Genomic DNA, 20,223 nt, shown 5'->3' on the forward strand with positions numbered 1-20,223 from the left:
CTAAAATAAAGCTGGATTGGGTAGAATGAAACAGTCTAGTCAAGATTTAGTTTCATCGCTGCTCTTTTCCCCCCCTCTCCTTTTAGAGCTGGAAGCTGGAGCGGGGTTACAGTGACAGGCAGAATTGGAAACTGGGAACACGGCAGTCGGAAAATGGATTGAGACACACAGATTTGTTCACCGCTGAGCACCCAGGCAGCCAAATAGCATTTTGTTTAGGCTTCATCCTTCAAATCAAGTTCAGTGACTGAACGCAGCGAAGGCAGAACTTGCAAACAAAAGCCATATGGCCTCCATTATTCTCTCTTTAAAATTTCTCTCTTGTGCAATCGCAGCGAGAATCTTCTGTAATCGTTTTCTTGGATTGACAAATTTAAAATGCTATTAAGTCATTATTAGTTTGAGCCTAACCTTGTCTTTTCAAGATAACCTTTCTTTTTCTCTGTCATTAAAAATAAGTTAAATAAATGATTGCTCCCATATAGAAAGTGCTTTGTGCACTGTTCAAGTGTCTCTGAGTTCTACAGGAAGTTTGATCTTGTTTTTAGTTTTACAGCTATAGTCGAATTCACACCGGATTCCTTCAGTAACTGTATTATTACCACGGCAGCACTTTATGCTGTGGACCAGGGCACTTTTACTTCAGCTCACGCAAAGGTCTGACTATCACTCATTCCACCTTAATGATCCATTAACTTGTAACACACACTGAGCACACACACACACACACACGCTACACCAACACCACCACTATAAGCGATTCATCAGCGCTGATTTATTGAGAGTATGTGTTAATTACAGTGAGCTAATCGATACCTTTCACTAAGCGATGGCTCCAAAGCAGGTACCTTTGCATCTTCCTATGTGACCAAGTGCACATCTCGGTGTATGTGTGTGTGAAATCCCCTGAGGTATAAGTACTTTCCATGATGCACTTTTTTGCACTTTCGATGATGGATGGTTGAGCGTTTTAGCCATCAGCAGTGTTTTACTGGCTGTGAGCGCTCATTCTGCTGAGCTGACCCTATGACAGGCAGCCTGGAGCTGAGCCAGCATCTGGACAGCTGGACTGATGGTAGTTAGAGCAGTCGAGAAAGTGCCTTGAGTATGAAATTTAGCTCTGCTAGCTAAAACAAACTATTTACTGTAGAATTAAAAGTATGGCCGCCTTTGTGAACTATGAATATATAAGACTTTGTGAATATACTCTCATACAATTTGAGAATGTAATCAAATTGTTTATCAGAGGGAAAGTGGGATTTTTAGGACAAACAAGCCTAACGTTAGCTGGCATCATGTTAGCTAATAGCTAATAACCAACAGCCATCTATAGACGGGAAGGTAACATGTCTAAACTGCTGAAGATAAGTAATTGTTTTAATATTTGGAATAAGAAGTATTTATATGTCTTTGTGTGCTAGAGCCCCGAGACAAAGTATGAATTAAAATTTGCCTCCACAGCACACGAATGCCTATGGTTGCTCTTGTCCTCCACCTTTGGTGTACTATGTATGCACCTGGTTCGTAGCTGTATACATAATGCACGATTTGGCATCTATGTATTTTTAATGGATTAATTCTAAAACTGATAAATTTGTTGAAAGACAAATATATTTGAGTACAGTATCCCTTTTTTCCTATCAAATAACCTCATAAAACAGCTTATTGTACCTTTAAATCTTCTTTCCCAGTTCATATTGCAAATGGTTTCATATTCATATTGCTATAAACTAAAGAATGTCACTGACATTTTGTTGTAGCTGTTGGACCCAAAGTAGTTCTGAAATCAAGCATCTGCTAGTGTTCAAAATTTCACTAAACCATTGTAGCAAGGAGGAGCATTGAGACTAGGGATGGGTATCATTTAGGTTTTATCCGATACCGGTGCCAAACCGGTAGTTTTGAAACGGTGCCGGTGCTTAAACGGTGCTCAAACCAGAGCTTAAAGAATGAAGAACACAAACTTTGTCCAAAAACTTCTCATGTTCAGCTGTTTTTTTTGTAAAAAGATAACAATGTTAGCCTTTTCTGCAGCTATGGGGGATATATGGTATCATTCTTGGCTGGAAGCAGTGCTTAAACAATGGAAAAAACACAAACTTTGTCCAAAAACCTCTCATGTTTAACTGTTTTCCACTTTTTCTTTGGTCATTTTAGCCTTTTTGGCCAGGGTGAAGGGAGTATCTGCCATCAAAGAAGAAGACAGCCGCATGTAGCTATGATGATGTTTGCTAGTTCACCTTATATGCATTAATTTAATAACATGGTTAGCCTACTCAACGTAAATTCCACACAAACAACATCAAGCTACTCACTCAGAGAAGAACGGCTGCTGCTGCCATCATCATCCGTCATCATTTCTGCTACACTGGCAGAGCTAGTGGCCAGGACTCTCCTCTTCGGGTTTTTGGGGGATGTTGCAAACTCCGGGTCAGATAACAGGCGCCACACCCGCAGTAGATGTGCACGGTGTGAGGTCTCGCAGCAAGCTATCAAATATGGCACATTTCTCGGCTTTTAAAAAAAGCTCTATGCGTCACCAGGTGTTTCATCAGATTCGAGGTGTTACCTCCTTTGCACAGTATCACCTTAAAGCACTTGTTGCAGCTGCTGAGTTTGCATATTTTGCTGTGAAGTACAGCCAGATGTTCGACCGCTTCGCCTTGGGCATTTTTAATCTGTAGCTCTGCTCTAAAAGAAGTACGTACCTGGACCCGCCTACTATCCTCAGAAACGTAAAGTGATTGGCTAGAATCTAAAGCGTATGACATCTCAGGAAAAAAAAAAAGCACCAAAATAAAGCACCGAAATGTGCGCTGCTTTTCGGTCTGGTTACTACCGTTTATGACAGAACCGATACCGGTACCTATCCCTAATTGAGACAAACGATGGTCTGAGTCGATCATAGCATTGCTAACACTTTCAACATTGCAGACTAACAATGTCTAGGCACTCTATTACAGATATACACCTCAGGCTTTTATTGAAGGGCAGAAAGCAAAGAGGCAACTTAAAGACCCGGTAGTTTGAATTCTTCAAGTGATTGAGATAATATGGCTAAATTGTTTGCTTGTCAACAGTGCAGCTATGACCAACTCTGTTTCTTGCCACCCCAGGGTAATTTAGGTCTAACCGGGTACTTCAGTGAATTTAGTGTTCTCCACAAATAATGGCTGAAACTATAAAAACATGTATTTATCCAGGAATACATTGATGAAATGAGTGTTCTTTACAGGAATAAGCACCACACAGTTAAAAGGATGAGCAGCTCCACCTTAAATCATTTGCAAGTGGAAGGCCTTGTTCAACAGCGATAGTGAGTGCAATGAGGGAAAGGCAATCGCTGCTCTTGTCTTGGACAATATGTATAAAACCATCTCAAGCTGATGGTCTTGGGCCACAGAAATAAAAGCACAGCAAGGAGAAACATTTGTATAGCATGGCACATGTGAAAAAAGAAGAATCACAATTTTCAAGAACATTAGCGCCTGTCGTGTTGCAAATGAGTAATCAAAGCGCTGCTGGCTATCATGATGAGACAATAATTAGTCCAACCCTGATAAACCAAAACAATTTTAAAAAACAAACAAACAATACCTTCTACAACTGTGTTGAACTTTGTCAAGATTTGACTAAAGTCTAAAAGACATCAAAATGTGTAGGGATAGGTACCGGTATCCGGTGCCATAAAAAGCCAGTTCTGTCATAAACGGTAGTAACCAGACCAAAAAGCAGCAGCAGTGCTTTATTTCGGTGCTTTTTTTTTCCTGAGATGTCATACACTTTGAATTCTAGCCAATCATTGTACGTTTCCGAGGATAGTAGGCGGGTCCAGGTACGTACGTTCTTTTAGAGCAGAGCTACAGATTAAAAATGCCCAAGGCAAAGCGGTCAAAAGTCTGGCTGTACTTCACAGCAAAATATGCAAACTCAGCAGCCTGCAACAAGTGCTTTAAGGTGATACTGTGATACTGTCAAAGGAGGTAACACCTCAAATCCGATGAAACACCTGGCGACGCATAGCGTTTTTTTTAAAAGCCAAGAAATGCGCTGTATTTGATAGCTTGCTGCCAGACCTCACACCGAGCACATCTACGTGTGGTGCCTGTTATCTGACCCGGAGTTAGCAACATCCCCCAAAAACCCGAAGAGGAGAGTCCTGGCCCCTAGCCCTGCCAGTGTAGCAGAAATGATGACGGATGATGATGGCAGCAGCAGCCGTTCTTCTCTGCGTGAGTAGCTTAATGTTGTTGTGTGTAATTTACGTTGAGTAAGCTAACCGTTATTACATTAATGTATGTAAGGTGAACTAGCAAACATCATCATAGCTACATGCGGCTGTCTTCTTGTTTGATGGCAGATACTCCCTTCACCCTGGCCAAAAAGGCTAAAATGACCAAAGAAAAAGTGGAAAACAGTTAAACATGAGAGGTTTTTGGACAAAGTTTGTGTTTTTTCTATTGATTAAGCACTGCTTCCAGCCAAGAATGATACCATATATGCCCCATAGCTGCAGAAAAGGCTAACATTGTTATCTTTATACAAAAAACAGCTGAACATGAGAAGTTTTTGGACCAATTTTGTGTTCTCCATTCTTTAAGCACTGGTTTGAGCACCATTTAAGCACCGGCACCGTTTCAAAAGTTCCGGTTTGGCACCGGTATTGGATAAAACCTAAACGATACCCATCCCTAAAAATGTGCACCGCTAACTCAGTTTCCCCAAAATCGCATAATGGTATTTGTCATTCTAGAGGAAACCCTTTTTTTTATCATTACGCATTATGCCCTCTAAAATACAAAGGGTTTTTTTTTGTATGAGTTTATTCTTATTTGGGATGATTGAAATAGACATGCTTAAATGCTGTGGCTTTTACAAAGATTGGGAAACCACCAACTGTGCACCATAGCTGTCACGGATGGAGGAGCATGTGTATGCGCCGGGGAGAGGATAAAAACAATAAAGCAAAGAAGAATGGAGGGTCGCCTGGGGAGTTGTGCTAAAGCACTAATAACGCTGCTAGGAATTTTGGTAATTTTCTGGATGAAAAGCATCATTTAGCTGCAGACAAATTTGCGTAAGGCTCCATAGTAATTAGAATCTGGGGATATGATTATAGAAGGGCGTCAGCATGAGCAATGACAGGCTTTGAATCCAGCAAGTCTAGATGAAAGAAGGAAAAGAACCGCAATAATAACAACAACAAAAGGGAAATTAATGTAAACACATTAGCAGAGTATTATACTAAGAGTCCATGCTTATTGAGAATTTTTAATTATCATTCAAAGAGCTGGGACTGTTATTGCTAAATGCTGTTTCACTCGTCATTTTATTACGTTCCTATCTGTGATCAATCAAGCCTCAAAGTCGAGAGCAGATTTGGAAGTCTGAAGTTAAAGTTTGATGAGAGAGGGGAAACATAAAGCTCTGTGACTTTCCAGTTGAAACAGTATCAAAAGAAAAAAATCAAGTTTCAAAAGACATATTTCCTGACCATCCATGTGTTGAATTGTGCGATTACACTACAAATAAAACAACTTTTATTTTGTACTGGAGCCTAAACCATAGGAAGAGAAAAGAGTGCTGAGCAGGAACTCCAAATCAGGTTTTGAAGCAGTGAGATTGTCAGGTTTTTTCTGTGTTTTGTGTGTGTGTGTTGGGGAAATATTCACCTAAATGTGTAAGTTTGTGCTGTATCAGTTTACAGAGATCTGTGTAAAAGTAAAGAGCTGTATGCTATGGTGCCTGTCAAAACAGTCCATTGGCAGTGGAATACAAATTTCTCCTCTCCGTAGTGGACTGCCAGTCACAAATCTTTCAAAGGCAGCATTTAGTGACGTATTTGTTATTCACTAAGCTTCATGTCTAAAGGTCGTCTAGCGCAGTGCTCCTTGCTGTAGAAATCAAATTCTAGCTTGATCTACAGCCTCCTGAATGCCCGCACAAAGGCTTTTATTTTTCTTCATTTTGTGCCTTTGACTGAGTCTCATAATATTTTGGGAATGATTGACAATGAAAAGCAGATTAGACGTAGATGAAAGAGAAAACACTGTGTTTTCAGACAACAGAAGGATTATTGCGATTGTGTGAGATATGAAGATGAACCCTTGAACCCTTTCCATAACGCCTCTTTAACTCTCCTTACCTCACCACACCTCAACTTTGCTCTCCACCTTCCCACCCCCAACTTGTTGCATTGAGCCTGTCTTTATGGGGAATATGACATAACGGGCTGACGGGGCCTGTCCCGTTTCAAAGACTTCTGCAAATGCAGCAGCTGCTTTGGCAAAAAGGCTTCAAGGACACTTTCTTTAAAGGCAAAACATATCAAAAGGAAAAATAACAGCATATTTACTTGGTGTTTTTGTTCAGGCGTTAAATCATCACCTGTAAACACAGAAGCCTCAAACTGCATTTGACCCTAAAAGGCAGCAACTGAATGCACTGAATTGGATGTAGTGTGCAAAACACGCATCTACTGTAACGTCTCAGTGCATGTGAATGCCACACTAAAAATGATATGACCACTGTTAAATAGCATCTATACTACATGTGTTGGAATCGGCTTACTTCTAGCCCATTTTAAGTCTACACAAAATTGTTTCCATGCATTCAGAGATTGCGAAAGACTGTAGTTGCTAGTCAAGCATTTGGCTGTATGTTTGACACTTTATATAATTATGCACACACACCCAGTCAGTTAGTGTGAAGACAGTGTCTACTTACTGTTAAACAACTACTGCAAGAAGGTGGGAATAGTATAAGCACTGAAAGGCATAAGAGCTCGATTTTTAAAGTTGGGATGTTTGTTGCAAAGAATCAAATGAACCAAGTCTTCATCATCCAATAGATAAGATCAAGTAATTGCTTTTAAGTGTAGTATGGGTTGCACTCTGTTACGACACTGGTTGTTAATTGCTGGTTTAATGAGCAGTGCAACCATGTCTGACTGCGTGGTCAATGTTATGCTAATCTGTGTGTTTCTGTGCAAGTACTGTGGTTAGTGTTGTTCACATTCAAGTTGTGTCAGACGAGCCAAAAGCTGATTTTCACAGATATGGAGATGTTCACTGTTGAATTTAAAAGAATGTGTCTCATTTGGCATTCTCCTTCCATTAATTTAATTTTACTGATGAAATCCTCAACCGTTGTACGTGTGTTGTGTTGTGCGCAAACCATGCAACAATCAAATATGAATTGTTTTTGCATGAGACGTCTGATAAGTGCGGGGGGTGGGGGGGTCGCTGGCAAATGGCAGCGATGATACGGGCTGTCATTATGAGGGATGAATTGGGATCTGTATTGTAGGCTGTCTGTGCAGCATGCATTCAAAATGCCACATGTACTGATGTCATTATAAACAATATAGACTAATTAACACGTACTTCCCATGACTTGTGATAGATTAATCAAAATGGGAGCGCTTAAAACATCGTTGCATCCATATGCTACTGTTGATTACAACCCTCATCACTTCATCACTATACATAGTACCAACATTGTAAAAAGGAGTGCAGCCATTTCTCTCTCATGTTACATATTTAACCATCTGCAGAATTCAGTACTTCATATTTTTATATTTTTTCTTTCCATTTTAAATATAGTGGGGCGCACCGTTGGGGGAAGGCACAGTAACTGTTGTTTCCATATACAAGGTCTTGAATCATCAAGCACCGTCTTATGTTAAAGACCTCATAGCGCCGTATCACCCCAATAATTCAATTTCAATTCAATTTGATTTCTATAGCGCCAAATCACAACAACAGTCGCCTCAGATTGGTGTACTTGTGGTCTCTCTCTGCTTTCTTCTCTTTCCTCTTACACCAAACCGGTCACAGCAGACAGCTGCCCTTCGCTAAGCCTGGTTCTGCTTCTTCCTGCTAAAAGGGAGTTTGTCCTTCCCACTGTCGCTAAAGTGCTTGCTCACAGGGGGTTGATTGTTAGGGTTAATTTCTAATATTTTAGCGTCTTATCTTACTTGAATCACTGGCTTCTTCTAGAACACTCTTTTTAATAGTGACATAACTTCTTCTTTACGATGTAAGACGGTAGCTTTGGCCTGTTTTCCATGAATTCATGAAGTTTCTTGAAGACGTTTCACCTGTCATCCGTGAAGCTTCTTCAGTTCGCCGTATGCTTCTGCTGCAAGTTTTTGAAGAGTGGCATGTCATGTTCACTGACCAGGCCAGCTACTTCGACTATGGTATTTGTTGTGCTTTATTTCTGTTGCATCAAACTTGTAGATTTGCATTCTGTAAATGTTTTGCGAGCGTCACAGACTCAGACTGTGTCGTATTACTTATGCTCTTATTTACAATTTTGTTATTTACAATTTTGTTTAATGGACATTTTAAAAAATCTCACTGTGGGTTGATAAAAAGCCAGAGGAATCTTATAGTACTTTTACTTTCCCCTAAGTGTCTCTCATACATAATTCATTTTGAGATCAAAGATTTGAAGCTGTAAATGTAGATAAATGTAACCAAAAACAATAATTTAGAAAAATGACGATTAAGATGCTTTTTTTTAACTAGAACCTCTAGAACTGAAGTTTCTGCTTTATTTTTTTTCTAAGTGATTATAATATTAGAAGTTTTGTGGCCATTCAATGCATATCTTTTCCCTAACTACAGACCTCACTGCAGACTAAACACCAAAAGTAATTTATCATTATCAGTCCTGCTAATTTCCTAAACTTCATGGAAAAAACAGTCTAGCTTTGTAGCCACTTGTGGTATTTTGTGCTTGCTCTGTGATTGTGATTGTTGTCAGCTCAGCCAAGAAATTCTCCCCCCCCCCCCTCCCCCCGGCCTTTCATTTACACTGACTGCATGAACAATAAAGCTCAAATGAAATGCCTCACCTGAGTAATGGCTTAAGGTTTTCACAAAAGCACAGCTCGATAAGTTTTAGCGCACAGCTGAGTTACAGAAATAAGTCGAGACTGTGATGTATAACAAGCATATTGTATGCGCGCTTTGTCTGTGAATGCAGTCATTTTGTTACCCATTCACTGCATTTGAATGCTTTTTCGTTATATTTAGCTGGAATCACTCAGTGTCTCCGACCATAATGTCAGTAGATGCTTTAATTTTACTTCCTAAAGTTGGAATTCAGGATAGAAGTGGATTGTGGAATTCTCTGCTGTACACAATTACATTACATGAAACCGAGGTAGACCGAGAGCCGGAATTTCTATGTTAAGACACGTGTTGTGTGTGTGTTCACAAATGTACAGTATGAATGAGAGTGTGTGTGAGACGGAGATAAATAGAGAAGAGCGGAGGTGTCAAAGATAGAGACGGGGATAGAGATAGCTGTGGAAATCTTGAAGCCCTCTCATCTTTCTTAATGATACATTTGTGATGAGACGTTTGCAATGATGACATCTCTCATTGTAATTTGAAGTGCCTGCGCCGTACAAGAGTCATACAAGACAGGATGTGAAATTGGGGTCTCAGAACGGGATGTTTTATTAGCTGCTGGATATTTCCAGGGTGGTTAAGATAGGGTATTTGATTTGCACCGCTCCTTTCATTTACTCTGTTTGATTTGCGATAAGTGACTGTTCCTGGGGAAGAAATCGGTAGTAATTTCACAGTTTGTGCTCACTTTCTGTCTTTTTTTCTCTTCGTGCCCCCCCACTCAACCCTCTCACCCTTATGGACTCCCCTCACACACCTCTCTGCGACTCCCACATGCAGCCTCAAGCCACGATGGTGATGAACAATGCAAATGAATTGATTCCAGTATAAATGAACTCATGATAGCAATCCCATGCTAAGTGGCTGCTGCTTAATTTCATATTGATAAATGAACTGCCGCAGCCAGCGCTCTGAACAATGGTTTCTAATTAGAGCGACACTAATTGCAGACACATTGATTGGCTTATGAGGATCCAGTTGGATCGGTTAAAGAGCTGTTCCTGAAGAAAACACTTCAGAGTTTGTTGCTAGAGACTTTAAACCTCCAGGAGCACCATTTCAGAAAACTCCTAAAAAGCACGTCACAGGAACAGCAAAAACATGTTTTGAAGCAGCAGAAAAGGGACAAATACACTGTGTTACATAAATATAAAATTGTTTTACACAGCATACATGTTTAATAACTTTTACAACACAACTCTGTTGACCCTTTAGGGACATGAAGGCATTTTGACAGCTTGGAAATAAGAAATAAAGTATAAACTAGTACCCCAGCCCTTTCTGTGTGGTCTTTAAATCATAAAAACGTACATTAACAGCAATATACTGACAGCAGGCGTGCCAATATGTTACTGTTGTTTTACGGTTCTTTTTATTGGTATGCTTTTCTAGCAAGTGTTAGTGTTAGCATCAGTCTTATTATGTTGCCATAATGATACCAATCTCTGAATTTCAGTGCATTGCTGTATTTCCTTAAACTATTTCCTCAACTGGCAGGCAGTTTACTGCTAATTTTCCTACAGTTTGCTTTTTGTAAACTAAAGATTCATGTCAGTGTCATGTTGGCTAAATATTAACCTACAGAGGACACCTTTAGGTTGAGCAGACAGGAGACAAAGTTAAAGAGGGACGGTTATGAAGGTTTGACATGTACAGAGGAGGCTCCAGTGGACAAAGGATGTTGAATATGGCCAGGTAAGAGGAAAGTAGGAAGATCCCAGAGAAGCTTTATAGTGAATTAGGAAGTGCAGGCTGTTGGCGTGACAGAAGGGGATGCTGGGAATAATGTGAAATGGAGACAAATTTTGTGGTAACCACTTAAGGGAGCAACTGAAAGACTATGTTAGAAACCTCTGATGTTCAGAGTTTATCTGCCTCTAAGGCTCATCTTGGATTTAGTTCAGAGCAATGACTTCCCTGGTGCTACAACAAACACAAAGTCAATGTTCCTGGACAAAAGTAAATAAATAAATAAATAAATCAGGGCATTGTCTGAAGTCATTCGGTTAAACTCTAAACATATTGTTTACTGTTTACTCTGAGTATGTACTGCTGTGCAGCATGTTAAATACTTCTTTTTGCCGAAATTCCCACAGCACAATCTAAAAATTGAAATGTGCAAATTGGAAATGCACATTAAAAGTACTAACATTTATGGATTTATCACTTATTTTTTTTCATCTGGGTATGAATTTATGAATATCTAGTTCCAGTTATGCATTTTGTGATTGAACTAGGAATGTTGCAGTGGGATCCATAATCTGTGCAATGAATATTTATACTGAATTACATAGTGCACCTGTTATACAGCAGGTATGAGCAGGCAGGAACCAACCAGTGAATGGCTTTTGATACTTCAGAAGACTTTTGTTTTATCATTGTTGCTTTTTTTTTTATTATTTTGACAAGGACATGCATAAAACAACTCACATCCAGGAAATGAATGAATACTGATTGTATCTCTAGCATTATGTGTAGCGTTATATTGTCTCAAAAGCCATTTATATAATGGGAAGAAAAACCGAAACAGAAAACTTAGTGGAGATTGAAGAGACTACATTAATATTCCAGAGCGGGATTAATTTTGGAAATCTTTGTTCTAAAAAATAATAATAACAAACCTGAAGTCCAAATATGTTATAGTACGAGCTTGAATAATTTTATAAGATCTTTTTCTGTCCTTATATGTCCCATTTCCCAGTGATGTTACTGTAAATAACAAACATGGCTGATCTTTAGCTTGCACATGGACCTTTTCCTGTCATGTCTGAAGTGTAATCCCTGCTGATTGATGACAGTGTTGTAATGTTGGCTTCTACAGTAGAGTCTGTTGCCTCTAACAGGGCAGTGCAGCTGAGATCAAATCATTTGGTCTGATCCAGTAGAATGAAATGGAGTTAGAGAAGGTCAGCCTGTGGCGCCATGTTTCTCACTCTGCTCTAATGTAATAAGAGCACACTGTGAGAGACATGGATTAGACTGTAATCCACCTGCTTTTCTCTCTCCCTCTCTTTCTGATTTGTTTGCATTATGCATCCCCTTCTTCTTCTTCTTCTCTTTCTCTTCTCGTCTCCTGCACCATCTCTCTTCCAAAGCCAATTTATTTCAGCCTAACCTCACTGGGTTATTGGAATTCCTCTTCTCTCTCGGTCTCCTTCCTTCTCCCTTCTGCTCATCTGCCTACTAACGCTGTCAGTCAGTCTTTGGTTGTATATGGTTGGTTGAATATGTCAAGTGTTTGATCAGTTTCAATGTTTTCATCACTTTCAACCAAAGTTTTTATTAGAAATGGGACTAAATCAGTCAGTATAAGGATCCTAATAATGTTCAGCTTGTCTATGTTTTATTTTTTGGGGGGAGACTGCCCTTGAATGCATTGTCTGAACTTTTCTATGTTATGTGACTTTTTTTAATGTAAATTTTTAAAAATAAAATAGTATCTTTTTACATTATACATTTCTGTTCAGTTTTGTGAGATAGACTCTAAGAACTGCTGTTTTTTTTCTGTGTAAGATATATTGATTTGATCATTTATATATTTGATTGTAAAACTTTATATAAAGTTGAGCAACATAAAGAGTCCAGGTGATTGCGTGTGGATATTATGCAATGAGAATAGCTTCATGAACAGACAATCATTATTTGATTGAGTACTGACAATGGTTAATTAATTATAACAGTACTGTTTAACACTTTGATATAAGCAGTAGGGCTGGTCATTAGCATGAGTGTTAAAGACCAAACTGGATGTTTAACTGTACATATTTATATATGTGGTTAAAGGCACATCTGCACTGAAAAATGCTGGAATATGGCATCGTGGAAGCTCCATTTATCCCAGCGTAAAGTAAAAATATTGTACAAAAATAAACCACATTTTGTTCCCTTTAGGATAATATAACATTGGAGATCTCTTAACTCTTGCACCGTGAGCTTTCATTTGTCCATCACTCTGGATTAATGTTAAGTAATTACAGAACTAATGATGAGCCTCAGCTGTACCTTCAACACAGTAGTGTGGGAGTTAGCTCATTAGCTTGGTTAGCTAGTTTGCATCTTAATCACAGTACAAAGGTCCACTCACTGGGTGATGCCTCTCTGTGTGGAATTTGCAGTGCAGTGACATTAGGTTAATCTGTGAATGTGGCTGAAGGGCCTCTACACCATCTGTCTCATTTTAATGTTGACGACAAGCATGGTAAAATAAAATCTAGCTAAACATGCATGTTAGCATTGTCTACTTAAAATGACTAACAACTGTAGTATCCTCCAAGGATCCTTCAGATTTAGTCAGTAAAAACCATAAAACCTACCTTCAGCTTCCAGCAGTTTTTGTCATTTTACCAGCAATGTTAAAAAAAAAACAACTTCACTATAAATGCTGTAATGCGAGAGAATGGTTATTTGACAAAGTGTCATGTTGTATTTGCTCAGTCCAAATGTGATTTCATTTTGTGATTTTTATCTCAAGACATCAAATCTATAATTTACCAACTATGTCACACAGCAGGCAGCCCCATATCCATCACATCACAGATCAACAACCCAAACTAGCAATAATCAGTAAAACCTGATTAATGATATGTAATATCAGTCTGATATACTGCCATTAACAGAGATTAAAATGTACTTACTCTTCAGAGAAAACATAAAAACTCACTTTGCTTAGTTCAAATGATTCCTGTCCACACTTCATTTACTGCCCCTGGGAAAAGACTATAACAGCAACCCACCCCAAACTTCTAAACGCTCAATCCTACCTCTTTCTTAGTTAAGAGAAGCGTGTGTGTCTTTTGGGGGTCCATTACTTGCTGCCCCCCACTCCTCCAACCTTCCTCGTACCGAGACAGAAAACTGTCATCATCATGTTCCGTCAGTTTGATCAAAGCTGAACACAGTCAGCGGAAAGCAGATTTCGTTGTTTAAACAGTCTTTGGGGAGAATTGGACAGGAATGTGATTGTGGTAACAGCAGGGAAACTGGTGGGAATAATGATGTGTGTGTGTGGGGGGGGGGGGGGGGGGGAGTGGAGGGAGAGTGACGCAAACACGATGTGCATCACTGTCAGATGATATATCAGGAAATGTCTGAAAAATAATGATTGTTATTTTACTTTATTTTCATCTATCTTGGACTGGGAGGCTCTACTTGGCCTTTGTGTCAATATGTAAAGACATCATTCATCTACACTGAGTGCATTTACAATAACTTCTTAGTATGTACAGCATAGCTCACATTTTTATATTCAGGTGTTGTATGTCCATTCTGCAGTGGTTGCAAGGTAGCATCATGACATCATAACATGTCGCGTGTAGTTCAAGTTTTGGGAATATAAATGAGATGCTGTTTTTGTGAAATTGAAATGTTACAAAATTTTGTAAGGTGTTGTAGGTTGTTTTAACCCACTGGTATAGTTGCTAGGCAACATGATGATGTCTTAATATCTGATATCAATGAGAATCTGCACGGGTCTAGGATGAACCTGTGTGCCAAGTTTGATTGCTCAACTCCTGATCATGTAGGAGTTTGCAGGCAAACAGATGGATGGATTTTGTGTATTAGAGTAAGATCAGATATTTTACAATTTAGTCTTTATGGTAGTGAGTTTGTTACCGTAGAGCAGTTTAGAGTGATAAAAACAGATCTTCTTAATGGCGATCTTAATGGTGGATTTAAATGACAGAGAAAGATGCCACTCAGAATATTGAATATTTTCAAAAGGTCCTGGCAGCTGTATTAACACAATCTAAAGAATCTTGCAGCCTTCTCAGGACACCATGTGATATCATAATGCAGTTTTACTGGAAAGAAATTGATTTCATTACTCCCATGAGTCAGTGTTTTAGCAATTTTTGAAGTAAAGTTTGTAGTCATCTGAGTCTTTTGTCCTTAGCAGAGATGGACAGTAACGCGTTACTTTTTTCGAGTAACGAGTAAAGTAAGGGATTACTATTGCAAAAAAGGTAATTAGATTACTGTTACTTTCCCGTAAGCATGCTGCGTTACTGCGTTACTAAAACCGTGAATTTTTGCGAGAGTGTCTCATGACAATGACGTAAGCGAGTGCGATGTTCGTGGCAACAGCTGTGTGCAGATCAAAAATGGAGTGTGGGAGAGAGTATGAGCGTGCAGCGTTTAAAGCGTGGAAGTACTGACCTTACTTTGAGTTTGATTCCTGAAGTACTGACCGCTGTGGCGCACCTGCACCACAGTAAACCTCCACCTGCCCCACTCCTGCTATACAGGTGAAAATAGAGCAACAGGACTGCTGAGTCTTTATTTATTTTCTGCTGTGTTTTACGTGAATCTATTTGAAAGAGTCAGTGTAAACAAAAAAAACTATTTTATTTTATATGCTGGAATATGCAGAAAATAGGTTTAAATGTTAAACAAATTTCTTCCAGTCAGAGAATGTTGCATATAATTAAATTTTTGCTTGATGCATAAAGTTAAAAGATTAAAACTAATAAAACAAGTTTTAAAAAGAGACTTTTTCATTTGATTACATTTTATATGATGGATTATGCAGAAAAAGTAGAATTGGGCTGAAAGATCTATTGCTTTATTACCTATTTAGGGGATAAATCATATTTTAAAAAGTAACTAAGTAATTAATTACTTTTAAAATAAGTAATCAGCAAAGTTACTGATTACTTTTTTCAAGTAACTTGACCAACACTGGTCCTTGGTGTATTCCAGTGGTGTTTGGATAAAGGGTAGTCCTGGAGTGTGGTATTAGCCCTGATTCATATCACTCACTGTTACGTCCCCATTTTCAGTATCTTCAAAGACTACTAAGTTAAAGATGCTTCAATTTCTACATACTACAATTTTGGTAGAATTTGTCTCAAGTGTGACATTTAAAAATCAGAGTAAAACCGAGTAGTAGCAAAAGAAAAATACAGTAAAATACTGAAGTCTGGAGGATGTAATAGTTCCTTTCAATGCAGAGGGAATACATCAATTCACCCATCTAAACAAGCAACTCTCAAACTCTAACCACTTTGTATGTTTGTGTATGTGCTCAAGTTGAAGTTTAGTTCTTGTTTGTTTAAAGCTGCAAGGACATATACCAATTCCCAGATTCCTTTCTAACAGTGGCAGGCGCATCCTCCTGCGTATATATATATATATATATGTGTGAGTGAAAGACGGAGCGATAGTTATGAAAACTTCTACAAGCAGACATACTCACATGGGTAACTACCTGAATATGCATGTCTGCTTCTCCTCTTTACGCACTTTCCTGCACGTACACACAATCTATAAAACTGAAACACAGCTCCCCTTGACAGGTACTGCTGTTGTTTCACTGGATTTGCATTGACACACCACAGTTTATACATCTCCAGGTGAATACGTGCCTTCTGCTGTGTGATTTCCCATTCAGTTTGCGAGGAGGGATTATTCTTGTATGTATGAGTCTGGCCTTGTCATATGTGTGCTGGATCGAGGCGAATCCCACGTTTCCGAGCAGGGATAGTCAGTGTCAGTCCTCGCTGACATGCTGACATTTACCGCAACGCCGACGTCTTTGTGCTGCTCTCATCACCGTGACAGCGGGCTCACAGATCACCAAGAATCCCTGCGCAGTATCAATTTGCTCAGGCAGATCGCAGCAAATGCATGCAAGGTGTACACACAACCGCACACAGAGCTGTGGAGTAGAGGCACGACACACACACACACACTAGTGGGGTGGATACTGAAGGGCAAAAGGTCCAAACCCCATATTAGCTGTGGTGATAATAACCTCGAAGTAAAAGGATTGAAAATTACTGCAAGTGACAGACTGGCCTGTGATTTACATCTCTGTGATTATTTTGGTGGAAAATAAAGGCTCAAGATTTAAATATGGCTGCCGTGAAGCACATTGAGATGCATTAAGGGTTACTCATTATCCTTTTCAATATTGATCAGACATCAAAAGATCGTCCAACAAGCATGCAGCTAAGATTCCATCTACTGTCTATCATCTGCTGTAGGCAGGGAATAATACATTATTAATCCCCTCTTGGCACATGAGCTGTTGTTGTCATTAATAGTTTAGAGGGCCTCATGACTGACTCTAATGAATCAATGTTCAGACTTTACCTATTAATATTAATTAAGGGTAACATGTTCATATGAAATTATTCAGTGTTTCTCGGTGTAATATCACACATTTGAAAACTAAAGCATGTTTAAATGCCTTCAGTGTAATCCCCCTGTTTGGGAGAAGTACTATTTCAAAGATTAACCGTTACTGCATGATTGCATGCATATATTTGCATCAGATTGTGTGTGTTTTTTTTTTCTCATGCAGTTTTTGTATTTTAAAGAGTTTGTTTTTGCGACAGCCACCTGCGATAGAAGCACAACTTTCACTGCATGACCTCTGCCTTCTTTATCTAAACTTACAGAGGTGAATGGAGTCAAGAACAAAAGATCTCCAGTCTCTCAAATCTGAGTCCATTATTGCCTTTTCTAGTAAAATGTGATCAATTTACCTTGGAATAATTTCACAGTCTCTTCTTCCTCTTTCCAGCTTACAGTTTAGGTTATTTGTGAAGTTTGGGGGGGAAATGAAGTATTGTTTGCATTAGTCTTTGTTCAGTAACAGAAGTGCAGTATGTTTAGTTTTAAAAAGGGCATTTGCACAATTTTAGCTCTTTGACATTTACTGGCACTGTTTAAACAACTTACCAATTTTGAACTTCTAATCACATAAATGCTTTAATCAAAGAGCAGCTTTTTAATTATGGATTGCATTTATATAGCGCTTTTCAGGGCCCTCAAAGCGCTGTACAATTCCACTATTCATTCACACACTGGTGGAGGCAGCTACAGTTGTAGCCACAGCTGCCCTGGGGCAGACTGACAGAAGCGAGGCTGCCATATCACGTCATTGGCCCCTCTGGCCATCACCAGTAGGCGGTAGGTGAAGTGTCTTGCCCAAGGACACAATGACTGAGACTGTCCGAGCCGGGGCTCGAACCAGCAACCTTCCGGTTACAAGACAAACTGCCAACTCTTTGAGCCACGATCGCCCAGCTTAGACATGCCTCTTTTGTACATTCAAACCCCGACTCCAGCAGCTGTATGTATAATATAGCAGTTGTCCGTAGGTAAATGTCAGGTACAAAAACATAATTCAATCAGATAATATTTTTAATTGCTTTAGAGATAATTTATTTCCTTATTTGTAAATACTGGCCTTTCCATGACAGATAACTTTAATTTTGTAGCTAATAGAGACGGACGGTGAATTTCGGTGAAAGCAGTCTTGGCCTCACTACCACCGTTTTCTTCAGAGAAGCTGTAGTCAGCAAGAAGGCTGAAAGGGCAGCTCATTAGGATCTTCATATGCAAAGGACGGGCTTATTTATGGAAGCTTTGCGGCTTCTATTTGCAATTGATTGCATGATTGTGTTCAGAGCTGAAATCTAATCTCAACACTACTGGCTGTGATCTCATTATGATTTAGCTTTTCATTTACATTTGTTTTTAACATATGTATTTAAACTTGAGTGGTGCATTGAACTGAAAGTCTTGGTCTGGGTTTAAGTTATATGTCGACTGCTATAGAAGCTCTCAAACAGCGGTCATTCAGCAAAGTCATGCTAAGTTATTAGGTGATGGCTAATGTTCACAAATTGGGATCAACTACTCCCCAGGACACAAGCGGCTTTATAAAACAGTAGGCTTATGATTTGATAAAGGCTCATCACTGATTAGTGCAATCGCCTTAATCCGCTAAACATTCTTCCATCAATAAATGCCTTATTTTCAACAGATTTATGCCTGAAGTGGAGCTGCCGAGTAGCCTGTATTTAAAACATTTTTGTTTTCAAGGATGAAGTGAGACAGAGAGGTCTGTGGAGGTGCTGTTCTGAGAGGGTTAATCTTTAATTTATTTGGTTCAGACTGTCCAAACCACAGCTAACAGTTCTCTTCCTCTTATCGAAGAATCCCTGATCAACTTGAAAGAACGCCGAGTTCACACTGTAAGGCTCTTCATCACCATGTGTCATAAAAATGAGAAGAAGACTATAAACTCCTAACAAATTGCCTAAGATTTATAAAGTTCATCTGAAGAAGCAAATAAAACCTGGAATCTTATACATGGACTATATACACCTTCAGATAAAAAGAGGAGGGTTTTATTATGCAATTGGTATGCATGGTATTAATAAAGCAAAGCATGGCCTTCCTTTTTTTATATTTGCAGCACATAAAGAGGAAATGAGAAATATGCCAAAAAGCCTCGATATTCCCTGAATAGGAAAAACATTTTTATAAAAAATGTGTGAGGGTAGCAAATGGCGTCCATTACGACCCAACCACCTCGGTTATTAGATTAAACATCAGGTTCAATTCTCTGCTACTTAAACACTGCAGTGAATTTAATTACTAAATTATCTCTCAGTAGAGGAACTGTTTTTTGCAACTAATAGCATGAAATTGGACTATGATCATTATATATTGTAAAAGAAAGGATTTTGCTTAGTGTTAAAGGGAAAATATTATCCTAATTTCCATGTATTTAGTTCCTGGACTCTAGAATATCTTTGTATAATGCACAGTTCAAAATGAAACTCATGTATCTCATACTGGGCCTCATTTTGTCCACTCTGAAACAAGCAGCTTTAGCTCCTCTCCCTTTAAGCCAGCTTTGTTCTGACTGGCTGCTTCTTACAAACAGCAGGTAGGTGGAGCTTCTGTGGTCTACGCCAAAGCGTGTGAGGTGACCAAATTAAGAATAGCCACTTTTATTGATCAGACAGGGCTATGAACTCACAAGGACTACTTGTACTTTTACACACAATGATCTTACCTTGAGCAGCCTGACAGTAGGCAGGTGGAGGTCTGCCATCGCAACACCTTGATTCTTTTAAGAACTGTTTTCCAATTCTTTTTCAGCCCTTCTGTTGCTGCTGTGCTGTGATTATAGTCCTGTTGCATGACCCAGTTTTGGCAAATTTCAGCTTTACCAGTCTGACTCTAGAATACTGTTATACAGTGCCTGAGCCCTCTGCCTGCAAAACAAGCTTAAATCATTACCCCTCCACCACCGTGCTTCATAGTTACTATGAGGTGATTGTGCTGATATGCCAATTTTCACCAAACAGTATGCATAGAGTCTCGTGAAAGCTTTCTTTTTCACTTGACTGTACAGTGCTGGTGTAAAACTAATACAGCATATAGCAACAGTAAAATATAGTGGTGGTAATGTGATGGTCTGGGGCTGCTTTGCCACTTCAGGACGTGGGCGACTTGCTGTAGTTGATTGAATCATGGATTCTGCTGTCTACCAGAA

General features: G+C 39.1%; 1 protein-coding gene and 1 long non-coding RNA gene across 6 annotated transcripts in view; both read left to right on the forward strand.

Moving 5' to 3' along the window:
- The window catches only part of LOC146504472 (uncharacterized), a 34,569-nt gene extending 14,762 nt beyond the window's left edge, over window positions 1-19,807 (forward strand). For 4 of the 5 annotated variants that reach the window (XR_014868762.1, XR_014868764.1, XR_014868765.1 and 1 more), the window contains one exon: window positions 1-19,807. This exon is cut by the window's left edge. This is a non-coding gene — a long non-coding RNA (uncharacterized LOC146504472). The other variant, XR_014868763.1, reaches the window with a different exon arrangement.
- The window catches only part of LOC146504470 (calsyntenin-2-like), a 325,046-nt gene that overhangs the window by 141,606 nt on the left and 163,217 nt on the right, over window positions 1-20,223 (forward strand). The gene's annotated exons all lie outside the window — the stretch shown is intronic.

This window comes from Neolamprologus multifasciatus, chromosome 14, assembly GCF_963576455.1.
Source record: "Neolamprologus multifasciatus chromosome 14, fNeoMul1.2, whole genome shotgun sequence".
Classification (NCBI taxonomy): Eukaryota; Metazoa; Chordata; class Actinopteri; order Cichliformes; family Cichlidae; genus Neolamprologus; species Neolamprologus multifasciatus.